The following is a 23,909-nucleotide window of genomic DNA, read 5'->3' as shown; positions in this document are numbered from 1 at the left end:
TTGCTCAGCATGTTGCTTTGAGATGCAGGCATGTTTGAGTGGGTATTATTAGTTTGTTCAATTTCCATTGCAGGGTAATTTCCATTGCACTCAATTGTAGTGCTGCACCACAATTTGCTTATTCATTCCCGTTTTGATGAGAATTTGGGTTGTTTCCCATTTGTTTGACTATTACTATATAAATAATATATTAAAGGAATAAAACTGCCTTTTTTGAGGATTTTCTTTACCTGCCTCCAAAGGTGAATTTCTTCCTTGTTAGTTTTTTGCAAAATCATTTAAAATGACATTCCTAGTGCTACTGCGTCTCTCTCTCTCCTATCTATGTATCTATCCATTCATCCTTCTAATCGAGTCTGCGCCTTTAATGCCTGGTCTGGGCTACTTGATACTTAGGGGAAGAAGCGGAAGGAGTGCAGGGCCCGGATGCCGGGTCCGCTGCGCTTCGGCTGTGGGTGATGCAGAACTCGCCCAGGTAGTGGCCCCTCACCTCGGGCTGCAGGTATTGCCCACGTAGACGCCCGCCAAGCTGCCCACCACTTCCGGCCGGATGATCACGTCACGCAGGTGCGTCTCCAGCCCCTCGGGCTTCTCCACGCGGGAGTCTCCCAGCGCAGCGCCTTCGCCCTTGGGGCTAGTGGAGGGCCGCTTCTTCCTTTGCTCGCCTTCCACCATCTTGTGGGTCTTCTTAAAGGTGCCGATTTAATTTTAAAACCCAGTGAAGCCCTTTCTTTTTTCAATGTAAAATGTAGTGAGGAAGCCTGAGTTTTAAAAGCTGTTCTGGTGGGAGTGGTGGGAAGTCTAAAATCTCATCTGTTTAGCCTGCCCTTTACCAACCTCCTACTCATGATGCCCCCCAACGGTGTGGATCTCAAAATCCCGTGGAATAGTTTGGAAGTCAGTGGTGTAGTGCAAAGATACTGAAGTGGAAATTTGGATTTCTGAATTCCAGGAAGCCTCAAAGTTAATCCAGCCGAGGGGATCCGAGGCACTGTGCCTGTAGGGTCCACCTGTTGAGCCAGCAAACTATTTTAACTTGTGTCCTGTGTATATTGAGGATTCAGGGGGAGCTGAAGTCAGCCCCAGGCACACCTTGACACTCCACTTTGGGAAATGTATTTCATCGTCCATATATTGAGTGCCTACTGTATTCCAGGCATTCAGCGAGCTTACAGTCCAGAAAAGGAGGAAAACTTGCAATGAAATAATTACATGTAGAAAAATTTGACAAATTCTAGTGTACTCTGCTTATCCTAAGTCCCAGCTATTCCACTTGTAGGTAAATGTCTTAGAGACTGGGAGGCATGTATTCGATACAGTATTATCTGAAATTAAGAAAAACTGGAAATAATATAAAAGTCCATCAACAGAAGGTTGAAAAGTAGATTTTGGTATATTTACACTACGGATTAGTGACATTGAACAAATTGGACCTATCATCTGGATTTCCAAAACCTGATGTTCAGTGAGAAAATCAAGTTGATGGATATTTATCTATAAAATTAACTGCCCATGTTAGAAAGATAGACACAAAATAATGCAATATAAAACATGGAAGGAAAGGCTACACGGCAACTCCCAGTGACAGTGTTTGACTCTGGGGAAGCAAGTAGGGGGGTGGTCCTAAGAAGGAGAATGAAGGGGTCTTTTACTGACCTATTTTATTCTAAAGATGAATTAATTAAAGGAACCATATCAGACATGACAAAATCTCATTTTTAAAATCTGGCTGTATGATGCATGCAGTTCATTATATCACTGTTTTTATTTTTCTGTATGAAACAGGAATTGCATTCAACTCTAATAGGAGCCCCAACTAAACAGTGACTTAAAAAATTGTGCTTTTATTTTTTCATGTGACAAGAAATTTGGTGGTTCCACAAGCCATTCTATGTCAGTCTAGGTCCATCTTTACAATCAGTCCTCTTTAGCATGTGGCTTTTTTTTCCTCAAGCTTTTGGTTTCCTGGTTATAAAATGGCTATTTCATCTCCAGCATCACAGTTTACCAAGGCTTGTGAAAGTGGAAAGAAAACACAAATCTAACAAAACCATTCCCCCTTTTAAGAGCTTTCCCAGAATACCCACCCAGCAACTTCTACATATGTCTCATTGGCCAGAATTGGGTCAACAGCTTCCTCTAGCTACAAGGGAAACTGAGAATTGCAAGGTTTTAAGTACATATCGTACTACCTCAAACAGAACTTGGGAGTATAAACATTAGGCAGGAAACTCAGACATAATGTACATTTAACATCAGTTTTACATTAAAATAATTATAGAACACCATGATGAGTTCAATAATAGTTGCATGGATAATTCTGTTGGGAATCAGAGAAGCCTTCCTGGGGTAGCTGAACCCTAAACTGTGGTTTGAAAGATGTCTGAGAGTTTGAATGGTGGACAGCTTCCTTAGAGCTTCCTGTAGTAAGACATTGACCCAACCACTTATTTTCTTATCTGTAAAATAAAGAAGGCAGATTTGATTAGGGGCCTCAAACCCAATACCCAAGGACCAGACATGCATTATGAATGAAGGACGGCTGGGGTATGACAATATAGAATATGAGGGTGGTATGGGGCCTGCATTGGAAAGTCCATGCCCATTCAAAGGAGGGCACCACTCCCATCCAGAAGTCCCAGGAAATTGTTGCTAAGCAGAAACGTGGGTGCATGTGGCTGTATTTTCTGATGTTTCAAGAGAGGTCAGAAATAGGATTTTTGGTTATATTTAAATTTTTACAAAAATTTAATGATAAGAACAGCAGGTTTGTTCAAAAAGTTATCCCCTCCCCACACACACACATCTGCAGGTAGGTTCTAGTATGAGGGCTATTAATTTGTAACATCCAAACCAAAGGATCTGAAAGATCTTTTGTGGATTGAAAGTAGAGGTCTCTCTGTCTCTCAGTTGAAGAGACCTTGGAAAACATTATACTTTGTATCTTAAATACAGATGCAGAAACAGAGCTTTAGAGACTTTAATTTACTTTTCCAAGGAGGCCTGTTTCTCCAGAGGGAAGATAGGATTTGAACCCACTTCTCTTTCCAAGTGGACCTCATATTGCCCTTCATGCAAATTCCAGTGGTGCTGACTGGTGACTTTCAAACTCCAGTATACAAAGGAAATTGCTAAATATGCAGAACCACAGTTCTTACCTCCAGGGAGTCTTTTTTTAGTAGATCTTGGGAAAGGCCTAGGACTCTGCATTTTAACAAGCATCTCCCATCCCTGCAGAAGGTCCTTGGTGTATGCGTTGAGAAATGCTGTTATATACAACATCCATAGACCTCAAGATGCATTTGCCGTATTTGGAAGAGTTGACCACAGGTAACTCAGGAAATTCATCCCCAAGATATTCACTAGCAACGTAAGGGTGGTGGGATGTGTGCTGCCTTATCTGATTCATTCTTCACCATTAACCTGAGAGTTAGGGTTAATTAAGAAAGGGGCTGGAATCCTTTATGCATTTTTTTCCTCCTTAAAGGCAGCAGTGAGACCTTTATAATGAAGGATTTGGAAGCTGAGATCAGGATATATATCTAGTCAGCAAGTTAAAAGACCTCATGAAAATTCCTGATCACTTAGGAAATTTTTACTGAATGTTTGTGCAGCACGACAAGCAATTGAGAATAGAGTCCTGTCAAGGCAGTGGAAACCTAGGCGTGGGCTAGAGAGGCCTGATGAAGACTTCAGTGTTGGACATTGAAAACTGAGGTGGTGCCATCAGTGGTAGAATTTCAGAGTTGCTGAGGCTCCAACAGTGAAATACAAGACTTAGCCTCCAATTTTCCTGGAAGCTGCTACTGCTCAAGCAGGACTGTCTTTGGTGAATTGATTTCCTGAGTGTCATTGATGTATGGGTCAGCACTGGGGATGGAGCACTTTGTGGAGAGACTTCATAGGGCTGGTTGAGAAGGTGTGCCGTGATGCATTAGTGATGTCTGCCATGGTGAGGAAAGGGAAGGGTTGGTAATTGTGATGAGTGTCTGTCATGCCAGGTTGACAGTCATGAATCCACAGATGTACCACTAAATGGAATCCAGAAATGGATCCTTTTGGGAGGCCATAGTGTGATGACCAGGTGGCATCCAGCTTCCCACCAAAGTGCTACGACAAAATACTGTACCTGTCCTGGAAAGGCAGGTTAACGTGTTACTTTGTTTATTGGCCCTGGCTTGGATAGGTTTCTGCCTTATCAAGTGGCAAATAGATACTTTCAGATTGGTACAGCAGCCTGGTGTTCTGCTGCACCAAGCATGGTGCTCAGTAGATAATGACTGCCAAATATATACTGGCAATGATTAAAGCTACACTTTAATTGACACTTTCTGTCAGAGTACTTTAAATATTTTTTTTTTGGTATGAACATGAGGTAACCAGTCATTGAGCCCCACTTCCCTCCTTTCCTATTTCACTTTCCAGAGGCTTCCTTCTTTTTCTTTCTGGTTTTCTTTCTGCTAGTGGATACTTACATAAATTTAAATGAAATGTTTATATGTTATTATCCACATTAGAAACTACCTGTTGATGTATTGCTCTGGAAGATGAGTGTTTAGCCTCCTTCACTTTCCTCCTTCTTTGTTTTTCCCCAGTTTGGTAGTTATATTACTGTGCTTAATTTTTAAAAATCTATTGCTTATCCTTGCTATTTTAAATAATACTGATAAAGTATGGGAGGGTATTGTGGGCAGACTGACAAGCAGGGTCATAGAGTTGGCAAGGGGTTGGAGTAGAGCTGGTCAACTAGGATGACTGAACCTCAAATCTCTGCTCCTTTTACTCTCCCAGGTTGTCTTCTCAGTAGCCCTTGTGAATGGTTATCAATGGCATCATTCATTTGTTCTTCACATATCGATTTGGTAGCTGTTCTGTGCCAGGCATCGTGCCTCTTGCTGATTTCTTGGTATGGGAGTGGGATGGGGCATTTAGAGAATTGGCTCTTTTACCATAGAAGAGACAGTGCCTGCTTTGTGATCTTGGGAAAGTTATTTCTCTGCAAGCCTCCTTTTCTTTCTTCTATGAAATGGGGGTAAAGATAAAATACAACCTATTAAACTTGTAAAACACTTCATATATTGTTAGTAGCATTGGGGAATGAGGGTGAGTTTTTGTGGGATTCACCATGAAATCTATTCAGAAGTGCTCTTGACCTGGTATAAAGTTGAAAAACTGACTTTGTATGGGGGAAGCTTTCCTTTAACAGCCAATTTCTGTTCTACATCATGGCCTTTGTGAAAGTTGCTCCCATTTTCTGGGAAATGCTCATGTCCCTATCCCCCCGCCCCCACAAGAATAGCTGCTTCTCATCCTTCCTCACTAAGATCTTCCCTCAGTGCCTCTCCTCCTGACTCTGCATCGACTAGGTCTACTTGTTATACATGTTCATTCTATTTAATGACCTACTATTTTCCTTAAAGCATCAATTGCAGTTTGTAATAAGATATTTATTTGTGTGCTGTTTTGTTTAATGCCTGCTTCCCACTGGCTTCTGCACGAGTTAGTTTTGTTGGACATTGTATTCCCAGCACCTGTGCTTTGCCTGGCACCCAGAGGGTGATTAGGAAGCACCAGCCGCATAGATGCATACTTGGTGGGAAACCTGTCTCTGGAATCAGCTGGTGCCCAGAACATCTCTGCTCTCCTACTTACCAAGGGTAGGTTAATCTCAACTTCTTTAAGATGTGGTTTCTTTGAAAATAAATGAAAATGTGACTTGGAGGGTACCTGTGAGGAGCAAATGCTTGACACAGTGCCTAGAACATTTACAGAACTCTGTAAATTAAAGCTGGTTCCTGTATGGAGAGTCTTTGCAACTTGTAGTTAATAGTTATTCAACTTTTGTGGTTATCCCAAGAGTTTCAAAATTCTCTAAGCCCACACATCGAACCAATTTAAGAGGCCTGTGAAGGTACCGTCTCTGGTATAGAGTCAGAGGATAGTGGAAAAGAAAAATGATTTTAGATTCATTTCAAAATTAGCTGCAGGAAATTTGATATCCATTGAGGCTTCCAGCAGAAGCATTTATTTTGTACTCATTATGAGATGGCTCCCAGGGCTGCAGATGCCAAGGAAACCTCTCATATTATGAGTGACAGTCTGGACTGGCATCTATGTGTAATGCAGACCACGGGGGGTTTCAGCTGACACAAAGGACGTGAAACCAGTTAGTACAGGACACAGGCCAGGGCAGTCCTAGGACTGATTTAATTTGTGGGTGGTTCCAAATCCTGGTCTCCTCTGAGAAGTTCTCTAATTATTCTGCACGTCTTACTTGGGAGTTGGCCTGAAGCATGGGACATGCTTAGATTCTCTCAGTCTGTACTACTCTAGGACAGCTTGCCCCATTTTATTATTTTTGGCTATGGGAAAGATAGATTGCCCATGAGGAAAGAAAAGAAAAACCAGAAACTAAACAAAGAAATAATAATGGGGCTAAATCAAGCTTAGAGAGTCATTTTGAGTTCCCCTGTGGTCATGAGCTTTGATTTCTAATCTTCCTCAGTCTTATTTTGGATCAAAATCATGGTCTTTTAGAGCTGGAGGAGATCGCCTTGTCCAATTCCCTTTATTTCCAGAGCAGGCTCCTGAAGCCCACAGAGTTGACACAAATTGTATGGGACCACTTAGAGCTGCCATAGAAGGCAAGTTCCTTAGCATTTTGCCTCTTGAACTACCTGTTTCACACTAATCTTCTCTAAACAGAGCTTTTTTCCTCTAGTACACAACTTGTTTCCATAGATCTTTGGGAGGAAACAAGAAAAGATTATTTCCTACTATTAACTCTGGCTATTAACTCTGGTTGTATTTCATTGGACACATCCTTTAACTGTTTTCCTTTATTTCCTTCTGATTTATGATACCAACTGTATTTTTGTTATAGTACAGGGACCTCCCTTTGATACATTTTAAGTTCAGTTTCTGTTGGTGACTTTGGGGAATTGAGTGAGTAAAGTTAAGGTGGAAGTGAGGAATGGGCTGGTGATAATTAACGGCTGTTTACTTTAGTGGTGTGGAATATTCCTAGAGACCTTAACTTCAGGGTCAAGGTAATGTGTATTGATTGTTGCAGTGAGTGATGGTTAAGTTCATGTGTCAACTTGTCTTGTTTATGGTGTCCAGTTGTTTGGTCTGGACACCCCAACACTGGCCTGATTGTTACTGTGAGGGTATTTCATGAGGTGGAAAGACTTGCTGGGAGCCATGCCGAGAAAGGAGAGCGGTGATGTCAGTATTCATAGTCTTGTGAGCTTAAGAAAAAATCTCCCCAGGGTCTCAGTGCTCTGTTTTCCGTAGTGCCTGCACACATTAGGTCCTCAGGTCCCCTTCTGTGACTGCAGAGGGGGTGGAAAATCTAGATGGGGGTGAGACAAGAACAGGTCTAAGATTTGGGGGGCTCATATGTGACCTTAAGCACATCACTTCCCCTTCTTAGGCAACAGTTTTCTCCTCTGTAATGAGCAGGATGATGAAATGCCTCCTAGGTTCCTCTTATTCCAATAACTCAGATCTGTTTCTTGGACACTTCTTTTGTGCTGGTATAGCTATTCCCCCCATTTGATATGTTCCCAAGGATGAGATTAACCCCAACTGTGCTGGTCCTTCCATCTATGTCTTCCTCTCTGCAAAGCAGTCAACTGGAAGGATGCTTGCTAGCTGTTTTCTTATGAAGACATTATGCTCTTCAGAACCCTTCACCAGCTGGCAGCCAACTCATTATAAATCTCAAAATTGTCTTCATCATGCCCTTTTCAAAAAACCTTCCAATGAGTCTTCACTGTTTATAATCTAAAATCCAAGCTCTGGAGCTGGTCATGCAAGACGATTCTTGATAAAATGCCTGACTACTTTTCCAATATCATCTCCCTCCATCTCAGCCCTGACATTATGTCTTATTATTGAACTTTATTTTCTCAGATGTGCTCTAAGGTTTCTAACCATCTGCCTTTGCTCTTGCTGTGTCTCTGTCTGTAATGCCATCCACTTCTCTGCTCTCCCCTTTTGCTCTTCAAGATAATGCCCATTCATTCTTCAGGATACGGCTAGATATTGTTTCATAATTGAATTAAGAAAAAAAGGAATGGAACCAAGCACATGGGATTACTGCGTGTTTCCCTCAAGTCTTTTAGCATCTGTGAATTCTAAGTGAAAAGGAGACTTGAAGGGATGGTCCCATCCTGAGGTAACCCCACTACTGGGATATAGAATCTTGACTTTGAGAGGTAAGACTTTTTGTCTACTGAAGATCATAGATATATTCAGTGAGTCTTAGCTCCATTTTTCATTTAACAGGGATAATAAAACTTACAGGAAAGGGTAGTTGTGAGGATCAAATTAGATTCTGGGGATGAAAATGTTATGCAAATGTTAATTGAGGTGTTTTGTTTTGCTAAAGCTGCTGAAATGCAACATACCCGAGATAGGTTGGCTTTTCCAATGGGAATGTATTGGCTTACATATTTACAGTTCTCAGGCCATGAAAATGTTCAAATAAAGGCATCAACAGGATGATGCCTTCTCTTAAGAAAAGTTGCTGGTATCTGGGACATCTCTGTCACAGGGGAAGGCACATGGCCCATGGCTCCTGCTCCTTTTCTCCCAGGTTTTGTTGCTTTCAGTTTCTGCCTTCAGTGGCTTCCTCTCTCAGCTTCTGTGGGGCTTCTCTCTAAGATCTCTACACTTTTTCTGTCCTTTATCCTCTTAATAAAGGATTCCAGGAGAAGGATTAAGACCCACCTTGAATAGGGTGGGTCACATCTCAGTTGAAACAACCTAACCAAAGAGTGCCACCCACAATATGTTTGCATCCACAGGGATGGATTAAAACCACATGGTCTTTCTCCGGGGTACATAACAGCTACAGATCACCACAATATTATCCTTGTTGTGTGATCAGCTCAGTAATGAAGCTTTTGGTGTGTGGTACTTATGTAGGTAGTTTATATAAATAGTTAATTAGTATATGAATATATAAATAAAGCAGACCAGAATTCTTTAGAAGAATACCACAGAATTCCATCTTACTCATACCACCACTACATCAGTTATTACTATTAGCTTACATTTATTGAGTACTCTCTCAGAGCCAAGCATATGTTAGGCACAAATATATACCATCTTATTTAATATTTTTTAAAAAACCATTATGGGTGAGCCCCATGAAGCCTGGGGGGCCACATCAACCTCGGTGGGCCTGGCAGTTTCCAGACCCAAGGGTCCTCACGGCCGAGTTCCGCGGTGCGGACCCAGGCCGGCCTACCTGGCTTGACTGCACGCACCTTCTCTTCCAAACGAGCTGGCCTCAGTTTCCCCTGAAGAGACCCGGGGACCTTGCAACCTCAGTCACTTCGGTGCCGCGGCAGCGCGCGCGCCCGAGACGCAATGGGGGTGCACGCTTTTGGCAGCTGGCGTCAAGACCTGGGAGAGAGCGCCCCACTGCGTTCTGAAGTACCTGCCAAACGTCAAGATTTCAGAAAGGCGAGAGAATATACTACAACTTTGAATCGAGCCTGTAAGCAGGTTGACTGATAGATCGATTAAACCACAGAAAGATAAGCTGCTGAGAAAAGTGACAGAAATACTGGGATAATCTCCTCTGCACCAAGGAAGGGACAATGTCACAAGTTAAAACCTCTTATTCCTATGATGCACCCACAAACTTCATCAATTTCACATCTTTGAATGATGAGGAAGATACTCAAAACATAGATTCCTGGTTTGATGAGAAAGCAAATTTAGGGAATAACTTTCCTGGGTAGAATGGGACAGGAGGGCTTTTTCATGGCAAAACTCCTCTGAGAAGGGCTAATCTTCAGCAAACTACTGACACACCTCTGAGACCAGTTGACAACACTTACTACAAACAGGCAGAAAAAGAAAATCTGTTGGAACATTTCACTCCATCAAACGTTTCTTCTTCCCTGGAAGTTGAGGTTGCCACATGAAGAAATACTCTAGCTCAACCTCAGAGAAGATCTATTAGGCTCTCTGCTCAGAAGGATTTGGAACAGAAACAAAATCATCATGCAAAAATGAAAACGAAGAGATGTACCACTCCTGCTATTAATGAAATTCCACCCTCCAAAAACATGAAAGTGCAAAAGGTTCTGAAAAGTACTGCGGAACAGGAATTGGAGAAAAGAATGAACATGCAGCAAGAGGCGGTTGAGATGTGGAAGAATGAAGAATTCAAGAAATTTGCTCTTGCAGGAACAGGGCAACCTGCGAAGAAATCAGTCAACCAGGTAACCAAAGCAGTTGACTTCCACTTCTGCACAGATGAGTGAATCAAACCTAAGAACCAGGAGCAATATAAGGAAGTGAACTTTACATCTGAGCTGCGAAAGCATCTACCATCTCCTGCCCGAGTGTCTAAGGGATGCACCATCATTAAGCCTTTCAACCCGTCCCAAGGAAAGAAAAGAACATTTGATGAAACAGCTTCTTCGTATGTGTCCCTTACACAGCAAGTTGAAGCCTTCCATAAATGAACCCCTAACAGATATCACTTGAGGAGCAAGAAGGATGATATTAGCCTCCTACCCTCCAAATCTGTGGTCAAGATCTCTACAGACCCACAGACTCCTAAACTGCAAACCAAACAGCATGCAAGACCTGTGACCTGCAAAAGTACAGCTGATCAGGAAGCCGAAGAGCTCGAGAAAATACGGCAGTACAAATTCAAAGCATGGGAACTTGATCCCAGAATTCTTGAAGAAGGACCCATTTTACCCAAGAAACCACCCATGAAGCCACCCACTCAGCCTGTTGGCTTTGATTTAGAAATTGAGAAAAGAATCCAGGAACAAGAATCAAAGAAGAAATCAGAGGATGAACACTTTGAATTTCATTCCAGACCTTGCCCTACTAAGATCTTGGAAGATGTTGTGGGTGTTCCTGAAAAGAAGGTGCTTCCAATCACCATGCCCAAGTCACCAGCCTTTGTTTTGAAGAACAGAATCCGTGTGCCCACCACAGAAGATGAGGAAGAGGAATAGCCAGTAGTGATATGAGCTCAACCTGTGTCACATTACGGGGTGCCTTTTAAGCCCCAAATCCCAGAGGCAAGAACTGTGGAAACATGCCCTTTCTCCTTTGATTCCCGGGACAAAGAACGTCAGTACAGAAGGAGAAGAAAATAAAAGATCTGCAGAAAGGCGAGGTTTCCAAGTTCAAGGCTCTTCCCAAGTTCAAGGCTCTTCCCTTGCCTCATTTTGACACCATTAACCTTCCAGAGAAGAAGGTGAAGAGTACAACCCAGATTGAGCCTTTCTGCTTGGAAACTGACAAAAGAGGTGCTATGAAGGCACAGACTTGGAAGTTCCAGCTGGAAGAGGAGCTGAAGCAGCAGAGAGAAGCAGCTTGCTTCAAGGCTCCTCCAAATACTATCATCTGCCAGGAACCCTTTGTTCCTAAGAAAGAGAAAAAAACAGTTGCTGAGGGCCTTTCTGGTTCTCTAGTTCAGGAACCTTTTCAGTTGGCCACTGAGAAGAGAGCTAGGGAGCAGCAGGAGCTGGAAAAAAGAAAGGCTGAGGTAGAAGCCCAGAATGTTAAGCAGGTGGAGGCAGCCAGGCAACAGGAAGAAGAGCAGAAGAAGGAAGAGCTGGCTAGGTTATGGAAAGAACTGGTGCATAAGGCAAATCCGATACGCAGGTACCAGGGTGTGGAGGTAAAATCTAGTGACCAGCCTCTGACTGTGCCTGTTTCTCCCAAATTCTCCACTCGATTCAACTGAGCTGTAAGCACCACCTGGGAAGAGGAGCTACTCTTTACATCAATCCAGGAGCCTTCATTTTTTGTCACTGGGGCACAGAAAGAACCCATTTCTCCAGACTCTTTGCATACCCATGCCTGACAGCGCAAACTTGACAGCTGTGGACTCCATTTTATTGAGAATCATTTTCTTACATTATTGAAGCTAATAATGAGACTCGACTCATGCTTGTCTATATCAGATTTCATGTAGTAATTTCCTTTAAACCATCAGTTGAACTTTTATATATAGTTCTTAATCTCTGACTAGAACTTAAAGTATCTGTATCAATATAGTGTAATCTCAATTGCCTCCTTCCCATCCCTCTTTTTTTTGGTTCTATTTTAATCAGAAAATAAAGTTAGTTAAATATTGAGATAGAATTTAAGTCATGGTTTAAATGAGGAAAGGTCAGTATATAGAGAGAAGCTTCATTCTTTTCTCTGCACAAAATGAATTTAGAGTTCAGGAGTTCTTTGCTAAGAGGTCAGAAGCCTCAACAACTGCACTAATGAGGAAGAAGACCACATGGACTGATGGGAAACCGCACAGCAGCCAATTGGCAAGCTTTGGGCCGAGCTGCCTTTAAGGCACATTTTTCCCTGTGTTGTTGCTGATAACAGTGCAGCGTTCATTTAAAAAGTCTTCCAGCGACCTTGTTTGGAATTAGTATATTTGTCTTCCCCTCAAAACAAACAAACAAACAAAAAACCATTATGTAGGTGGCATTATTTCTGTTTTTCAGATGAAGGAACTAAGACAAAGTTAGATTATAGTCTGTGGTAGATTGCCTTGTCTCCCCAATTATTCATTCTCTGCATCATGTGTACCCTCTGCTATGTGACTTAGTAGTTCCTTCTATTAAATGGGTGGGGAGTATTTTGAAGCTCTTTGACTTTGTGTTTGGCCCTGAGACTGGTTTTGTGCAATAGATTATACAAGAAGTGATGGCATTCTGGTGCCAAACTCAGAATTTAGGAACCTTATGCATTTCTTCCCATCCTCTTGTGCATTTGCCATTGTCATGAAAACATGCCTAGGGGCTGGGAAATACAGTTTGCTGATCCCATGAGTAGAACAGGAGACATGTGGACAGAGACACCCCAGGCAAGCTTTCCCAGCCAAGCTTTCCCAGCCAACCTGTATATGTGTGAACAAGTGCAACAGGGATCAGAAGAGCCCCCCACCTGAGCCCAGCTTGGAGTAGTCAAAGCTTGGCTGATCCATAGAAATGCAGGCTAAAATCAAGGCTTATTGTTGCATGTCACTGAGATTTGGGGTTTGTTTCTCATGCAGGCAAAACTATAGGACACATTGTCCTAAGTCTCAGAGTGAAGAATCCAGGATTGGAACCCACATTTGTTTGTAACCAAAGCCCACGCACATAATCATTATACCATGCTTGAAGACCTGTGAAGGAAACCTGACCTAAGCAGTATCTAAAGGAAGGTAATTAATTACCATCACTGCCATTTATTGACCATTAGGTATGTTATCTTATGGAATTTTTATAGCATGCCAAAGCAGTAGGTGTTATTATCCCCATTTTACAGATGAGGCTTGGACATGTTAAGTAATTTTCCCAGTATTTGCATAGCTATGGCATGGTAGAACCAAGAGTCATACCTGGTTTCCATGTCTCCAAAGCCAATGCCCTCTCTGCTCCTGCAGTGTTTAGGTAGGCACCATGGCTTGCAAGGGTTAATCCTCTGAAATGGCTGACTTCATCTGAGCTCATTTGTCAGAAGGCTGAAAAATGTATGGGTTTTATAAACGGAGTGTGTTTGTGTGTCTGCATTGAGATATGAACTGTGTGAGTGTGTGTGCACATATGTATGTGTTATATGTATTTGGAAGAATACATATAACACATACACACTCTGTTTTATATCTTTTCCTTGTATAAATGGTTTGTTCCACAAGGTAAGGATTTAGTTAGGGAGACAGAGTGTACTTCATGGACAAGAACACGGCTGTGTTCTGGAGTTCCTACCAAGGGAGAAAGGATTGCTAATTTTACTTTTTTTTTCTTACTACATCCTTGCTTTCATCAATGGATATCATTGTTCAAGCTTTCAAAAGTCATCTCATTCTTTCCTGTGTGATGTTTTTTCTCTTTTCTTAACAAATTGGTAAGTGGGAATGAGTGCTGTACCTTTTAAAGAGATTATTCAAGAAGCATCACTAACACTGCTTTCCCAGCAGGCTGCTCATGTTGAAACCATTGTCAAAATATGGCATCCTGCCACTGGTGAGAATGGAACTTGTCATTTACTCCAGGGGCTTTTGTGGAAATTTGTCTTCTAGCTGTATCACAAGTCAGCAAGATTTATTTTCCTTTCTTCACTACAGAGCTACAGCTCTATTTTTTGGTCATTCAGATTGTGAAAATCAGCTTTTATAGATTGACAAAGAGAAGTGCAGGAGGGTAGAGAGTTCCCTGGGAACATGTCTCCAGTAGAATTTTTCATCTAAAAGCATTTGTGGAAGAGATGGAAACAAGCATGACTGAAAAATCACTGTCCATGACTGGGGTTAGGAGAATAAGCCTAAGGGTCATGGTGGAGTGTAGTGGAGAGCACAGCTTTAGAAGGTAAAATTGGAATAGAATTGCAGCTCTGCTGCTTAGTGTACATGTGAACTCTTTCAAGTTTATTGATTTCCTGGCATCTCAATTTCCCTCATTTATGATAAGAAGTGTTGGGAATCTTTTAGCTTCAAGTGAGAAAAGATAGTGTGAATTAGCTTAAGAAAACTGACGTCTTTCAGCCCACAGTAACTGGGGAATCTTGCTTCAGTTATGGCTGCTGCAACTTTGTGGTTACAGGTATGGCTGGTGTTCTAGTTTGCTACCTGCTGGAATGTGATATACCAGAAACAGAATGGCTTTTACAAGGGGAAATTTATCAAGTTGCAAGTTTACAGTTCTAAGGCCGTGAAAATGTCCCAATTAAAGCAAGTCTATAAAAATGTCCAAATTAAGGCACCAATAAGAGGTTAACTTCACTCAAGAAAGCCCAGTGAAGTTCAGGGTTTCTCTCTCAGCTGGAAAGGCACATGGTGAACATGGCAACATCTGCTAGCTTTCTCTCCATGCTTTTGTTTCTTGAAGCTCCCCTGGGGGCGTTCTACTTCTTCATCTCCAAAGGTGTCTGATGGCGTGGCCTCTGTGATTTTCATGGCTCTACTGCTTCTTGTGGCTCTGTCTCTGTCTCCAAAACGCTTCCTCTTTTAAAGGATTTCAGTAAAGTAATCAAGACCCACCTGGAATGGGCGAAGTTACATTTCCCTCTAGTCAAAAGTTAATATCCACAATTCGGTATGTTACATCTTTGTGGAGATGATCTAATCAAGTCTCTAACCTACAGTACTGAATAGGGATTAAAAGAAATAGCAGATGGATCAGAATTAAAACATGGCTTTTCTGGGGTACACAATGGATTCAAACTGGCACATCTGGAGTCAGGGTTTCAGAGTACTTCATCACAGTCCTTTCTCCATTTTTCAGCTTTACATTCCTTTACTTGGTCTTATTGTCAGATAAGTTTTTTTCTTATGTCAAGATGGCTGCAGGCAACTCTGGACTTTCAAATTCATTAGAGCTCATGGATTCAGAGAAGCTGCAAGTGTCTTCCCCAATTGGCCTAGGACATATCTGTAACTGGTAGTGATTGTACTAGAGATCTGTATTTCCTTCTGGGGCCTTCTCCATCCTGCTAGTCATATACAACTTCACTGGTTCTCTTGCTCCCTGGTTTCCAAATGGGTTTGGCCAATTTTAAAGAAGGGTATTAAAGGGAGGAGGGAGAGTAAAGTTGAGTACTTATTCCTCTCGCCCCCTCCCTAAAATGTTCCCTTGGTCTGGCTATGTCCCTTGACCAGAGGTTACAGGTACTGTCAAGCGGCTCTCTCCACATGGTCCTCTCTGTCTGTAGGCTCTGGTCACTGACCTCACAGTTACTGGCCCCTGGGTATCAGGCTTTCTCATGGAGGTTTTCTGCACCCTACATTTTGGAAGTAGCTCTTTTACTAACCTCTCCAAATTACCTAATTTGAGCATACCATCTGTTTTCTTTTGGAACCTGATTGATACAGGTTGGTTTAGAACCTGATATACAAATGTGTAGACTCTGATTGGAGTTAGACATCATCAGTGCCCAGATGCTTCTTTCCTTGGCATTTCCCCCACCATAGTGGTTCTTCAATTCACTCTCCTCCTTACTTCTTTTCACTCTTCGGGACAGCTTATATGGTAGCATGGTGTCCTAGGGGAGATTTGGAAAAAAGAGACATGTTTTAAGGGGATTTTTTGGAAGTGAAATACCCTGTGTGGTTGAACTCTGCTCCATCTCCTTTAAGATGGAGCAAAACCTTTGGTAAAATATCCATTTTTTTTACCACTGGATTTTCTTTCAGGGACTAGACAGAATGCTGGGCCTTCTTTGGGTTGGAATGTTAGAGGACAGCTACCTTTGGGCTCTATCTATAAACTCAAACAGAAAATTATTTCCATTGTTGAGTCTCACGTTGGCTTTAAACAACAGAGCAGCCCTGTGTGGTGGGAACTGGCAATTCATCAGTAAACAGCTCAAGTTAATGCCCCCGTGTGCTCGCTGGAGTGAAGTCTTTGGTTGGAACTCTACCAGGGTGGTGCTTGCAGCTCTTCCTTTGTGTGCAGCAGCGTCAAATTGTGTCTGCCCTGAAGATGAGGCCATGTCAGGTGAGGTTTGCTTCTAATCTCCTTTGTGAAGCTGTTTTCTAAAGAACACTTGGGCATCTAAGGTAGATGAGGAATGATAATTCTCTGAGGCATATGTGATAGCTATTTAGAGAACCTAGGGCTCTAACAACAACAGCAAAAAACCTCTGCAACCCATTCTCAATTGGAATATTACGGTAAGTGGTAAGCAAAGAAACAATTGAAAATTGTAGCAGATCTACTGAACTGGAGATAGGGGAATTGAGAGCTCCCTTACTTTGTAACCAGCGTAGGATAGGGACCCCTCCCCTCAGGAATCTCTGTGGAAACTCTTTGGACTCCTCACAGCACAGTTCTTAAAAATTTACCACCTGCATTCTTACTTTATGGCTCTCCAGGAGATTCATAATATAAATTAGCATATTAACAGTTGTGAGAAGTTCCGCTATCAGTAACCATTTAAAAAAATTCATTTAACCGGTATTTCTCCATTTTTATTTTTATTTATTGGTGACTAGGACACATTGCTAGTTTGTCTCTCAGTGTGTTTAAGAGCAGTATTCTGAGACATACCTATTTGGAAAATACTAGTCTAGATTATATAGAAAGACACCATCTAATTTGGCAACCACCCACCACATGCTTACTGAGCACTCACAATGGGTCTGGTCTGAATTGAGAGGCACTGTGAATGGAAAATGCACCCTGGATTTTGAAGGCTTAGTTATGAACAAAAGTAAACTTTCTCATTCATAATTCTTTTTTTAAGCAGGCAGAAAATTTATTAGATACACATGTAAGAGAACATGCAGGAACTCTCACAAAACCAGAGGTAAGGGAGGTGAGAGGGTATGAGGGAGGCAAGAGGCTCATAATTTTTGCATTATTACATGTTGAAATATTATTTTGAAATATTGAATTAAATAAATTATTTCATTAAACTTACCTTTTACCCTTTTCTTTCTACTTTTAAAAATGTGGCTACCAGGAAATTTAAATTACATGCGTGGTTTGGATTTGTGGGTTGCACTATCTGTATACTGAATTGATATAGAGTTGGTGATGTAGAAAGCATTCTTCTGTACTTACGGCAGAACCACAGTTTCTGCCCTCCCTTACTGCCTCAGTGTTCCTCAGAAATACCAAAGATTTATTTCCTAGGCCTTTGCAAATACCATTCCTCTGGAACGTTCTTCCCTGCTGTCTTCGTTTCCTAGGGCTGCCATAACAGACCACCACAAACTGGGAATCTTAAAACAACATAAATTTATTCTCTTAAGTTTTGGAGACCAGGAGTCTTAAATGACATGGGCACAGGGCCATGCTCTCTCTAGGAACGAATACTTCCTTGCCTCTTGCAGCTTCTTGTAGCCCCAGGCATTCCTTGAGTTGTGGCAGCATGATTCTAATCTCTGTCCCTGACTTCATGTGGCCTTTCCACTTGTCTCTCTGTCGTTACCTCTTTTTTTTTTTTTTTTGCATGGGCAGGCATGGGGAATCAAACCCGGGTTTCCAGCATGGCAGGTGAGAACTCTGCCACTGAACCACCATGGCCCTTTACCTCTTCTTATAAGGACAACAGTCATTGGGTTTAGAGCTCAAGCTACCCTATCATGATCTCATCTTGATCCTCAGCTAATTACATTTGCAAAGACTTTATCTCCAAAAATGGTCACATTCTGAGGTGCTGGGGATTAGGACTTCAACATTTCTTTTAGTAATTCACAATTCAGCCCATAGCAACTGTTTTACCTATATGGCTCACTTTCTCTCTTCATTCATGTTTTGCTCACGTTGCCTTATTAAAGAGGCCCCCATCCTCTCTATCCATGTGCCTATTTAATTTTTCTTCTTAGTACTAATTTCTACCTAACATCTGTGTTTTATTTATTTATTATCTGTCTCCCTGTTCTAGTTCGCTAGCTGCCGGAATGCAATATACCAGAGACAGAATTGCTTTTAAAAAGGGGAATTTGTAAGTTGCTAGTTTACTAAGGCTGAGAAAATGTCCCAATTAAAACAAGTCTAGAAATGTCCAATCAAAGGCATCCATCCAGGGAAAGATAATTTGGTTCAAGAAGGCCAATGAAGTTCAGGGTTTCTCTCTCAAGTGAGAAGGCACATGGCGAACACAGGGTTTCTCTCTCAGCTGGAAGGGCATGTGATGAACACGGTATCATCTGCTAGCTTCTCCTGGCTTCCTGTTTCATGAAGCTCCCTGGAAGGCATTTTCCTTCTTCATCTTCAAAGGTCACTGGCTCGTGGACTCTCTGTTTCGTGGTGCTGTGCATTCTCTGCTCTCTCTGAACCTCCCATTCTCCAAAATGTTTCCTCTTTTATAGGACTTTAGAAACTAATCAAGATCCACCCAAATGGGTGGAGATGCGCCTCCAGCTAATCCATTTTATCAGCCACTCTTGATTAAATCACACAAGGAACGACTGCCTTTACAAAATGGGATTAGGATTAATACATGACTTTTCTAGGGTACAAACATCCTTTCAAACCAGCACATTCCTCCATTAGAGTGTAAGCACCTTGAGAAAAGGTGATGTGATGGGTGTCCTTTCCCTGCGCTCTCTCCCAGGGCCCAGAGGAGGGCATGCCACTGGATGCATGCTCATTAAATATTTTTGAAACAAAAAAGGAATGAATGAATGGATAGTTTAAAAGTGGAAGATTTTCTTCTTTGACTGAGATACTACTTCAGAATCTTTTTCAGTACACATCCCAGGCATCCATGACCAATCAGCTGGAGTTGGCATTCTAGACAAGTCATATTCATCTTGCTGCTGCACAGGAATCCCTCTCTCAACTGGTTCTGCAGGGCAAGCGTGCCTTCTTCTGAAAGGGAATCCTGAGCACACCCACTGTGGTAGAATTTTCTCCAAAGATGGCTACCAGCAATTTCTCCCCTCTCTTTGTGCACATGTTGCTACTCCCAGTTAGAAATGGAGTTTGCTTCTCCTTTCCTTGCATCTGGGCTGGTCCGTGATTTCCTTGAACCCAGAGAATGTGGCAAAAGTAGAAGTGGCACTCTGCCAGCCCCAGGACTAGTACTTATGAGGCCTGGTGGTTTCTGCTTTCATTTTCTCAGAGCCATGATGTAAGGAAGCCCAAGCTGTCCTCTTGGAGAGAAAGGACATGTGATAAGGCCTTGGATGATGAAACATCCCATAGAAATAGAGACTATGAAAAAAACTGAAGCACCCAGCCAAACGTTTGAGAGAGCCTTCTGGGAACTTCCAGCCCAGCTCAGCTGCCAGCTGGATGTACTTGCATGAGCAACTCCAGTGGGATACCATGTGGAGCCAAAGAACCACCCAGAGCACAGAATCATGAGAAATGAAAATTTGTGCTTGTTTTGTCCCACAAAGTTTAGATGCTGATTGCCATGTGGCAAAAGGCAATTGATAACCCTGCCTTGTCCTGTCTCCTGTCATCCTCTGCTGATATGATCTTGTCCCCCAGGCCAAGGTGTCTTGCCTGCATCATCATGATGCTGCCAAGATAATGTAGACCTCTTTCTCTTCAAGGCACCAACTCTGTCTTCTGTGCAGCCCACTCCAAACCTCCAGAGGCCAGAGCTGAGGGTTGATTACCACAATGCCTCACCTTGGCCCTCTGTGTAATTCTGGTAAAGGTGCTGACAGAGGGTGATGGAGCAAATCAACTCTTCCTAGGGGATTGTATGATGGGGCTTTGGAGTCAGGCCAATCTGGAATACAGTCAGCTTGCTGCTTTCCAGCTGCTGAGTGACCACAGAGTTATTTACGTCTCTGAGCCTCAGTTTCCTCCACTGTAATGAGGATGGTCACGCTTGCCTTGCTGGGTTCCTGTGAAGATTTAAACTGGGCTGTGTGTGCACTTATCTGGCATAGAGATGAAAAACAATCAACCAAAACAAAAATCATCTTTAATGTTTTCCGAGTGAAAGCTTTACTTCACTTTTGGGAGAGCTTGGCATTTCTAATCAACCACAAGGAGGAGAACTGGGACCTGCTTTGAGGCTTGTGAGGACTTTGAACCTTGGCCTCCCAGGAAGTCCTTTCAGAGGCTTTGTTGTAGCAACAAGCAAACAAGCAGTGCCCTCCCCCCCCCACAGGAAGTCCTTCCCCCTGGGCCCTGAAGCAGGGCTACTGCACAACAGGGGCCTGTCTGCCGATTGCCATGACGTGACACATGGCTATGAAAAGCATATCTCATCGCCTTGTGGAAACTCCTTTCATGGGCTCTCCCTGGGCAGATGGTTTTGTATCCAGACAATGAAATTCAAATTTACTAGGTACTTTATGTGAGGGGAGGGTGGGAAGAAAACAAAAACTCTCCATTTAGTTGTTCATCCTCGGCCATTTTATTGCCTCTACACATTGCCTTCACCTTAATAAAACCAGTGTTGCAGGGAAGTGGCTGTGTGGATGCTGACAAGTGAAAAGTGAGTGCTAGCTGGAGTTCTGAGTTTAAGAAATATGAGCTGTCAAGTTGGATTTCCTGTGGGGAAGCTGATCCATCCAGGAGCTGGAAGATGGGTTGGTGTAGACAGGCCTGACTTCATGAAGTACACATGGAGATGAGGAGGTGCCCAGAGTTTGTGGGTGCAGAGATGTGGTCAAACTGCTTTCCCTTTCCCTTTCCTAGGAGGCAGGGAAGCTATCCAGTAGGAATGCACTGGAATGGCATTTGGACAACGTCAGTTCTAATTGCTCAGGAGACCATTCTCATTGGCCTCAACTCATTGGTATGCATCTGTGAATGAAGGCCAGGATGGAATTAGGTTCTCCCTACTCAGCTTTAGGGCAGAAATCCAAATATACTGTTCGGTGGCACCCATCTACGTGCTTTCCTTAGCTCCTTTACAGAGAAATTGGAACTTCCTTGGGTCAAGTAGCAAAAGTTGTTGAAGGTATGAAAGCTGTGACTGGGAACAAATAATAGAGTGTTTTCATTTGGTAGATCTGTGATCTCCAAGTTCATGTTAAAAAAAAAAGAAGCATTTATTCAGGGTGACAGAGACTATTATCCTCCCGATATCTTTTTTCTCCTTCTTTATCAGTAATAAAACCTCTAGCTTTTATCTGGGCTCATGAATATTCCAGGATAAAGAGTCCTTTGCTGCTGGGTTGTATCAGCCAGGGTACCAGCGAGAAATACATGACACACACGAACTGGGTAATTAACCAGAGTTCAATAAAGTGACTGTTTTCAAAGGTGAGCACAAGATTTTCAGAAACCAAAACGGGCATCAGCGGAGAGCTGTTACCACATATATTAGATTTCTACAGCTGCCATAAAAAAGTACCACAAACTTTGTAGCTAAAACAACAAATTTATTGTCTAGCATTTTGGAGGCTAGACATCTGAAATGAAGATGTCAGCAAAGCCATACTCTCGGAAGGCTTTCAGGAGAATCCTTTCTTGCCTCTTCCTGTCTTCTAGTTACAAACAATCCTTGGCATTGGTTGTTTTGTGGCAGCCAAGCTTCAGTGTCAACCTTCATCTTCACATGGGCTTTTTCCCTTTGTTTCTCTCTTTTCCCAGGTGTTATCTTCTCTGGATATCTGTCTATGCTTCTTCTCCTCTTCTTGTGTTATTGGATTAGGACCCACCCTCACTCAGTATGCACTCATCCTGTTTGTATCTGCAAAGACCTATTTCCGAATAAAGTCACAATCACATGTATTCGGGATTAGGACATCAACATATCTTTTTCAGGGCCACAATTCAACCCATAGTGCTTCCTCTAGAACAGAAGGAGTAAGGAAAGGAAGTGGCTACAAATCTGGAGTCACTGCCTGGAGATGGCTGATTGACAGGAGCTGTGGACTTGGGAAGCAGCAGTGGATACCATGGGGAAGGGGTGTTGATGGAAGTGGCCTGCTCCTGGTAGGAGGAGTATTTTATCACTGACATTGTTCAGAACTGTCTGCACATGGTGATAATAAAATGCTGATTAACTTTTAGTTGCTTTAATTTTTATTTATATATGTGTGCAGACAATGTACCCCTTATTGCCCACCACCCAAGGTAGACCACTCACATTCATGCTACTAGACAGAGGGAGGTGCCAACCTGCGCTGACTCAAAAGGAGCCAAATTGAGGAAATGAATCTCTTAAACTCACTCATCCCCACCATCTGATTTCCTACTTCTGTCTCCATTGCCAAGCTCAACAGAAGCCAGAGGGTGAGGGAGCCCACTGAAGCCATCCATTCATTTATCTACCTGGAGTGGAGGCTAAACAGAAACTACCCAGCATCCAACCGTAGCCTCCAGATTAAGGTCTGTCCAATGGGTAAAGTTCTGCCAATGGATTTGTCACTTAAATGGATGGGCTGTGCCTTCTCTTCTCTTCTCCTCTTTCCTGTGGGTTAGAATTCAGATGTGATGGCTGGAACTGGAACAGAAACTGTAGAACACAAGGTAGAAACACATATATTGAAGATAGCGAGTAATATGATAGGAAGAGCTTAGAAGGGCCTTGGATTCCTGATGATGACAGAGTCTCTACATTAATCTTCAATGACATGAGAGGGAAATACATTTCCATTTCAAGCCACTGTTATTTTGTCTTTTGCTGCCAAGCCTAATCCTGCCTGTTGCATCTAGTTCATTCTGTGTGAATGAATGTATTTGTTTATCCACCAAATAGTTATTTCACCACGTCTATATCCTAGGTTTGGATAAGATAGTATGAAGCCACCTTTGGCCCCTGATAGAACTGTCCCACCTGCATTTTCTCAAAAGAAAAGGTAATGGATTTGAAGCCATAAACTTCTGGATTAGGAAGTTAAACATCTACTTATGTGGGATCATGGGTCCTAGAATAGAAATCATGAGTCTCTCATCCCCATTCACTTTCTTTAGAATTTCAGGAGACATGAGATATCCTATAGAGCTTCCAGCTGCCTTGAATAGGGAAGTAGGTGAGATGAATATACCTGTGCAGTGGGAATGCAGTTAGCCTTGGGTAGTATATCATTTGAGTATTCTTTTGGCTAAAAATAAAAGATTACCCAAATAAAAGTCGTTAATTTATAGGAGCTTATTTTCTCATGCAACAGGAAATCTTGATGGTGGCTTATTCAGCAGCTCAGTGATGTTCAAGGCTCAGGGTCAGCCTCTCTCTGATTCTCTTGACTTTCCCACCTTAGTCAAAAGATAATGGACATGCTCAAATAACAACATCAAAGTCTGGGAGGAAGGAAGGAAGAGAACATTTTCTTTTTTTGTACCTTTCTTTTAAGAAGAAAAATCTCCTACAATTCCTCTTCCCTTACCCCTCCTAAAGTTTCTTCCCCGTTATCATAATACTGTCTCCTCCCAGTATTTAAGGTGTCTCCACCTTAAATAATCACTGGCAAAAGAGGAAAGGGATTATGGTGACCGGATTGGGCCAACTATGATTCATCCCAGGCGGCTGACCCCCTTTCCTGTGTATCCCAGTGCCTGATACCTGCA

At 42.4% G+C, this 23,909-nt stretch overlaps 1 long non-coding RNA gene and 1 pseudogene across 2 annotated transcripts in view; both read left to right on the top strand.

The window, feature by feature from the left end:
- The window catches only part of LOC143686489 (uncharacterized), a 174,911-nt gene that overhangs the window by 47,147 nt on the left and 103,855 nt on the right, over positions 1-23,909 (top strand). Inside the window, exon 3 of one of the 2 annotated variants that reach the window (XR_013177190.1) lies at positions 13,049-13,556. The exons of the other annotated variant lie outside the window; for it this stretch is intronic. This is a non-coding gene — a long non-coding RNA (uncharacterized LOC143686489). Of the gene's footprint in view, positions 1-13,048; positions 13,557-23,909 lie in introns of those variants that run through there. 2 annotated transcript variants of the gene reach the window in all.
- On the top strand, positions 9,500-11,758 carry LOC143686487 (targeting protein for Xklp2 pseudogene; annotated as a pseudogene).

This window comes from Tamandua tetradactyla, chromosome 6 (assembly GCF_023851605.1).
Source record: "Tamandua tetradactyla isolate mTamTet1 chromosome 6, mTamTet1.pri, whole genome shotgun sequence".
NCBI classification, from domain to species: Eukaryota; Metazoa; Chordata; class Mammalia; order Pilosa; family Myrmecophagidae; genus Tamandua; species Tamandua tetradactyla.
Note: the sequence above shows the minus strand (reverse complement) of the source record. Positions and strands in the feature narration are given on the sequence as shown.